This window comes from Erpetoichthys calabaricus, chromosome 5 (assembly GCF_900747795.2).
Source record: "Erpetoichthys calabaricus chromosome 5, fErpCal1.3, whole genome shotgun sequence".
Classification (NCBI taxonomy): domain Eukaryota; kingdom Metazoa; phylum Chordata; class Cladistia; order Polypteriformes; family Polypteridae; genus Erpetoichthys; species Erpetoichthys calabaricus.
Genome location: NC_041398.2, coordinates 216668593 through 216675800, shown reverse-complemented (window position 1 = coordinate 216675800; position 7208 = coordinate 216668593).

Sequence of the window (7208 nt, the reverse complement as noted above, 5' to 3'; positions counted from 1 at the left end):
AAGAAGCTTGCTGAAGGAGGAGTGGAGGCAGAAGGGGAGAGAGAGAGAAAGAGAGAGAGACAAAGAAGAGGAAGTGCTCTGTGCTTTATAACTGTGCTCACTGTACTGTGCTGTCTGGGTGGGAAACATTTGGGAAGAGTTTCCCACAGCTAAATTAAAGCCGTGTGTTTTTCTAGACTTGTGCCTGCGTCTGTCTGTGTTGGGTGTTGGGAGCTGAACGCTCCCTGCAGACCACTATATACATATGTATATGATTTATACTATTAATGAAAACAATCCAGTTCACGGTAAGTTTCTCTCAGTTTTCCTTCAGATGTCATAGCAACAGTCCGTGATGTAGCTCCTAGTGGCTGATAAGATGAACGGACATTCCAGTCCTCACCCCTGACTAACTGTATGGTCATCGGTGAGTGATATAGTCAGGGTCATTTTGGGGTCTTGTCCCTGGTTATTTTCCTGTTGCTATTTTTGTTAAAGTTAATAGCAAAATGAGGCGGGGTCTCCAGATGATCTTTGCCCCTAAAGTCTTGTTTTGTTTTGTTAAGACTTTAAAAATATCTTTCAAGTACTGTACTCCAGTATCTTTCTGCCTTTCTGGTTTCAACTTCTTTTGTGCTTGGATATTGAATTTTGGATCACCAGTAGGCTTAGTTGATAAAGAGTCTAATTCTTTTGTATTGCTTATTTTTCAACACTTTTATTTTCTCAGTTTTCTTTAGTTTAGAATTCTTAATTGTTTAAGACTTTCTTGTTTATTTGATCTTTGTTTGCTAATTAGTTCTACATTATCTGATTACTTGTCTGCCAAAAAAAAGACTACCATCAAAAATTTTATAGATTTCAGGGTGCTGAATCCAAATGTGGCAACAGAATTGCTCTATCACATCCAGTTTGTAAAAGAGAACAACAACATTTATTTATATAGCACATTTTCATCAAACAATGTAGATCAAAGTGCTTTACATGACGAAGAAAGAGAAAAAAGACAAAATAAATAATTAAAATTAGGGAACACTAATTAACATAGAGCCTCGCAGTTAGGAGACCCGGGTTCGCTTCCCGGGTCCTCCCTGCGTGGAGTTTGCATGTTCTCCCCGTGTCTGCGTGGGTTTCCTCCGGGCGCTCCGGTTTCCTCCCACAGTCCAAAGACATGCAGGTTAGGTGGATTGGCGATTCTAAATTGGCCCTAGTGTGTGCTTGGTGTGTGGGTGTGTTTGTGTGTGTCCTGCTGTGGGTTGGCACCCTGCCCAGGATTGGTTCCTGCCTTGTGCCCTGTGTTGGCTGGGATTGGCTCCAGCAGACCCCGTGACCCTGTGTTTGGATTCAGCGGGTTGGAAAATGGATGGATGGATGGATAATTAACATAGAATAAAAGTAAGGTCCGATGGCCAGGGAGGACAGAAAAAAAAAAAAAAAAAAAACTCCAGATGGCTGGAGAAAAAAATAAAATCTGCAGGGGTCCCAAGGCCACAAGACCACCCAGCCCCCTCTAGGCATTCTACCTAACATAAATGACCTCAATCAGTCTTCATTGTATTCAGATTTCTCATGGAAGAATTTGATGATGGTGGTCATGTGTACTTCTGGCCTTTAATCCATCAGTGTAAGGACATCATGGTGCTTTGATTAGGTGGTGTCGGTGCAGATTGCCACCACAGAATACTGGAAAAATAACAGAAGAGAAAGTAGGGGTTAGTACGGATTTTGGAGCCACCATGAATAATAATGATAATTAATTGAATATACAGAGCATCGGGATTTAACTAAGATGAAGCTATGAGAAAGGCATGTTAAAGTAATGAGTTCTCAGCAGTATTTTTAAAGTGCTCCACTGTATTAGCCTGGCAAATTCCTATTGACAAGCTATTCCAGATTTTAGGTGTATAACAGCAGAAGGCCGCCTCACCACTTCTTTTAAGTTTAGCTCTTGGAATTCTAAGTAGACACTCATTTGAAGATCTAAGGTTACGATTTGTAGTGTAAGGTGTAAGACATTCTGAAATATAAGATGGAGCGAGATTATTTAAGGCTTTGTAAACCATAAGTATTATTTTAAAGTCAATTCTAAATGACACAGGTAACCAGTGAAGTGACATCAAAACTGGGGTGATGTGCTCGGATTTTCGTTTCCGAGTTAAGATTCTAGCAGCTGCATTCTGCACCAGTTGCAATCGATTGATGTCTTTTTTTGGTAGTCCTGAGAGGAGTGCGTTACAGTAATCTAGCCGACTGAAAACAAAAGCGTGAACTAATTTCTCAGCATCTTAAAATTCAGATCAGAGTCAATAGTTTCCCCTAAATTCCTTACTTCTGTCTTGACTTTTAATCCTAATGCATCAAGTTTATTTCTAATAACCTAATTATATCCATCATTGCCAATCACTAAAATTTCTGTTTTCTCTTTATTTAGTTTGAGAAAATTACTACTCATCCATTCAGGAACACAAGTGAGACATTGTGTCAGTGAATCAAGAGTGTTGGGTCGTCAGGTGCTATTGATAAATACAGCTGTGTGTCATCGGCATAGCTGTGGTAGCTCACGTTATGCCCTAAAATAATCTGACCTAACGAAAGCATGAAAATCGAATAGAGTAGTGGACCCAGGATGGAGCCTTGTGGAACACCATATAGAATATCATGTGTCTTTGAAGTATAATTACCACAACTAACAATGAATTTTCTACCTGCCAGGTAGGATTCAAACCAATTTAAGACACTGCCAGAGAGGCCCACCCACTGACTAAGGCGATTTCTAAGAATGTTGTGATCAATGGTATCAAATGTGGCACTCAGATCTAAGAGGATGAGAACAGATAAACGGCGTCTGTCTGCATTTACCAAAGTCATTTACTACTTTAATGAGTGCAGTTTCTGTACTGTGATTTGTTCTGAAACCCGACTGAAACTTATCAAAAATAGCATGTTTATTGAGGTGATCATTAAGCTGCATAATGACTGCCTTCTCTAGAATTTTACTTAAGAAAGGCAGGTTAGAAATAGGTCTAAAATGTTCAAAGATGAAGGAATTAAATGAAAACAGCACTATTTTAGAGAAAAAAAAATCATACTTTTTAAATGAGATATTTAGACTTCAAAAAATGATAAATTAAGTGATGTCTTGTTGTGGCGGGATTACATTTTTGGGGCCCTGAAGCTTGAACTGTTAATGGGGCCCCTTCACAGCTAGGAACGAAGTCTGGGTAATTACTGTTATCTTCTTCAATGGGTCTCTCAACTATGAATCACCACAAATTAATTTTAAAATGTAACCAGTACATCTCAGATTTTGATTAATATTGCTGTACTTAATTATCTCTGTGAAGAAAAAAATCCCTATGCCTTATAGTTTTCAACTTATGGGAGAATGAAAATTAGAGTTGCTTCTGGGGCCCCTCCGGGATTAGGGGCCCTGAAACTTTGGCTTCATTAGTTGCATAGTCGATTCATCCCTAACCCCATATTCATTAGATACCACCACCATATTCTTGGGGAAAAAATCCAAATGAGTAGGAAATTAATCTTTAAAGACTTTTTGCACCCACATGCATTTAAACAACTTTCTCTGTTCCAAACAATGAACAGGCTTCTTTCTAACCATCTAAATATAAATATTAATATTTTAAAGGAATGAAAAGAAAGAAAAAAAAATTGGACTTGAGCTTCAATAGGCTTTGCGCCCTAGGAACCAAGTTACCTGAACTATTTCATAATATTTCAGTAATTATTTCATGTTCAGATGCTGATCTTACTGATCATAAAATAGATCATCACGATAACAATTGATGAGGAGAATTCATAATTAATTGTAGAATTACAGTATTTGAGGGTTCATCTAGAGTGCCTCTTTCTATTGCACAGTTTGGCTCAAAAATTGATCACCACATCATCATCTCACAACAGGCTTAATTTTCTAGTTTGGTATTTTTATGTTCAGTCGTTTTATCTCTAGACTGTTCTCAACAAACCGTGACAGACAGACACACAGACACATGCATACACAGACAGACACACACCCATCATCGAGATATCAATATTTTCGGTATCAGGGGACCCTAAAATGCCCGAGATCAGTCGAAAACCAGAGGTTGAAATTTTTGATGAATCTAAAGCTTTAGCTTCTCCCCCATAGATGAGTGGTTATGGTGGGTTAGGGGGCAAAGCAAAAATACTAACTGAAGGCTGTAACGTGTAGCAGGTGCATGGTTTTGTTTCCAATTTAACTAATGTTGAGAGCGAGGGAGAGTGCAAGATCCTTGAGCATGAGAAAGGTGCTATATTAATAAAATGTATTATTATTATTGTTATTAACTTTTCAGCTCTAAATATCCTTGTACTTCAAATAACATTCTGAGCATGAAAAATTCTTATGCAATAAAATAAATGAAACTTATTTTTAAAAAGGTCAATTTCTTTTAGAAATAAATCTGATCTTGCGGGAACAGTTTGTGGTTCACCACACTTAAATCTATAAAGTATACCAGTTTTTTGCAAGGGAGAATTTTGATTCAAGCCAAAGAATAGACAGTGATATTTCACATAATATTCAATTAAAGAAATAACAAAATCGAGATACAATGTATATTGATTCTAAAGTCATATACTGTATGGCAGAGGCGTCTGGTAATTCAAAAGATTTACTCTGGGCAGGGGACATGGACCTCCCTCTGCCTGCTGCCCCACGACTTCTATTTTGAAGATTGCTGGTGATACATTTATCTAAGACTTTTAGTTCCAGGGTTTACAAAGTAATTCCAGTAAATAAATTTTGATGAAAAAGTTAATTTTCTACTAATTTCCCTTGTATTGTTGTCAGAATGAATGAAAATGACATAACTTTTTATGGAAAACCACCGACAAAAACACTCATACTAAGTACTATTGCCTAAATACAGTAAACCAAATTGTGAAAATTGTAGTATTAAAATTACAAATGACTGGTGTACAAAACAAGAAAATGTGTGTCACATTAAGTTAATCAAATTAGGAAATGAAATGGAATTGTAAATGATTGATCAATCATTCATAATGAAATGCCTTTTGCAGGCTGGGAAATAGTTGAGGTGTTATTTTGGAAAAACTTTTGGTTCTTGCAGAATTTACTATTGGTGTGGGATTACTACTGACTTCTGACTGATTGTGGTGCGCTCCGCTCATTGCCAGTAGCAGCCAGGTTTTGTTAATGCAAATGAAGTTTTCTGCACTGATGTTTACCTCAGTGTACACACACACGTATAATGCATTCTCTCGTCCGGAGTTTGCTTTGTATGAATACAGATGTTGAGACAAGATGCACACCAAGCAGAAGTATGACAGCATGTAGAATGTATGTGGTATCTAATTGATATGGAGAACGCTCTCTCTGTTCTGAACCTTCCTTTTGGGTTATTCATAATACACTTAACCTGCTTCCGCTTACATAGCAAAATTATGGATGCAATTTTTCTATAATGTGCCTTGGATGGGGTTCACTTTAAAAAAAGTAGGTTTATGAACTGGGAATCTTTGTGGGTGTAACCACCAAATCTCCCAGTTGCCTTTAATGAAGGCAAAAGCCACAACCAAGCACTTGTAGTTAAAGAAATCCCTGCCACTTCCATTTCCAAAATGATGACTCTATAAGCAAGAAATCAATTTCTCCTTCAATAGATCAGGAATAATTTCCAAGTACAGTCTACATAGGAGTTTAGATATGAAAATGGTCTTATTCAGTTTTACTCTACCTGCGAGTCGCTGTTCGTCCTAGATGAGTTGCCACATTATTTTTTTGTTTTAAATCTCATGTTTTAGGGGTGTCCTGGAATGGAAAATCTTAAATTTTAAACTGCAGACTGTTTATATAAGAAAGGTGGCATGGAGGCACAGTGGTAGCGCAGCTGCCTCACAGTAAGGAGACCTGGGTTCGCTTCCCAGGTCTGCCCTGCGTGGAGTTTGCATGTTCTCCCCGTGTCAGCGTGGGTTACCTCTGGGTACTCCGGTTTCCTCCCACAGTCCAAAGACATGCAGGTTAGGTGCATTGGCGATCCTAAATTGTCCTTAGTATGTGCTTGGTGTGTGTGTGCGCCCTGCGGTGGGCTGGCGCCCTGCCTGGGGTTTGTACCCTGCCTTGCGCCCTGTGTTGGCTGGGATTGGCTCCAACTGACCCCTGTGACTCTGTATTAGGATATAGCGGGTTGGATAATGGATGGATGGATGAAATTACAAAATATTAATTACTGGCATTGCAAGCATCCTTTCTTGAACATTCTTCCCCTATCATACCTGTAATTTATGTATCTGTTTAACTCAGTTTCTTTTTCAATTAGAATATGATTTGGGAATGGGAATTAAGTACAGATGCCACAGAACTTGTTTTAATTCGTTTATAGGCTGAGGACAGATGGACACCGTAGGACTAGGAATTACAGAATTAGTTTGCAGCTTGAGAAAGGAAGAAGTCTGGTGGCACTTTAAAGATCAAACATTTCGATCAGAGTCATTTGTCATCAGGACAAGACAGCCAATCAAATGTGTGCAATGTCACATGACTAGAAACCCCATATGTGCATTTTAACATAAATATGGCCTGTCTGATGAAGCAAAGAATAAGGGAAACAACAGAAGGTCAACATAGGAAACAAAAGCAGAGACCAAGAGACGTTATTTGGATGTCAGGAAACAATCAATAACACCAATCGCCAAATCAAAACCTACCCAGGACAACATCCACTCCTTGATATTTTTGATTTTCAGTAAACTTTTCCAAGACAGTTTTATCAAGACTTTGCTATCTATTTTATTTTCTGTTATATTTACTTCTATTTGGTATTGTTATAGAATATGTTAATAAATACCATGTTGCTTTTATACAGAATTTTTCTATTTCATTGTCTTTTATCTAGAATGATTAAATAAATTGAGGGCACCAAGTGTGGGCACTTTCTTGCCTACAGGGTTTATCAAGGGCTATTGAGGTCGCTCCTCAATAATTAGAACAACTGCAGTAAAAGTAAGAACTAGCTTGGTTAGTGAATGGCATATAACTAAAAGAGTTGTGCTTTAATAGTGATAGTAATAGTGAGTTCCTATGTAGAATATTGCAGAGTGACTGGCAATTGGCACCACTTGTGACTTAGTCTGGCTAGGATACTTATATGTATGTGTGTGGAGAAAATCCTATGTAGAATATTGCAGAGTGACTGGCAATTGGCACCACTTGTGACTTAGTCTGG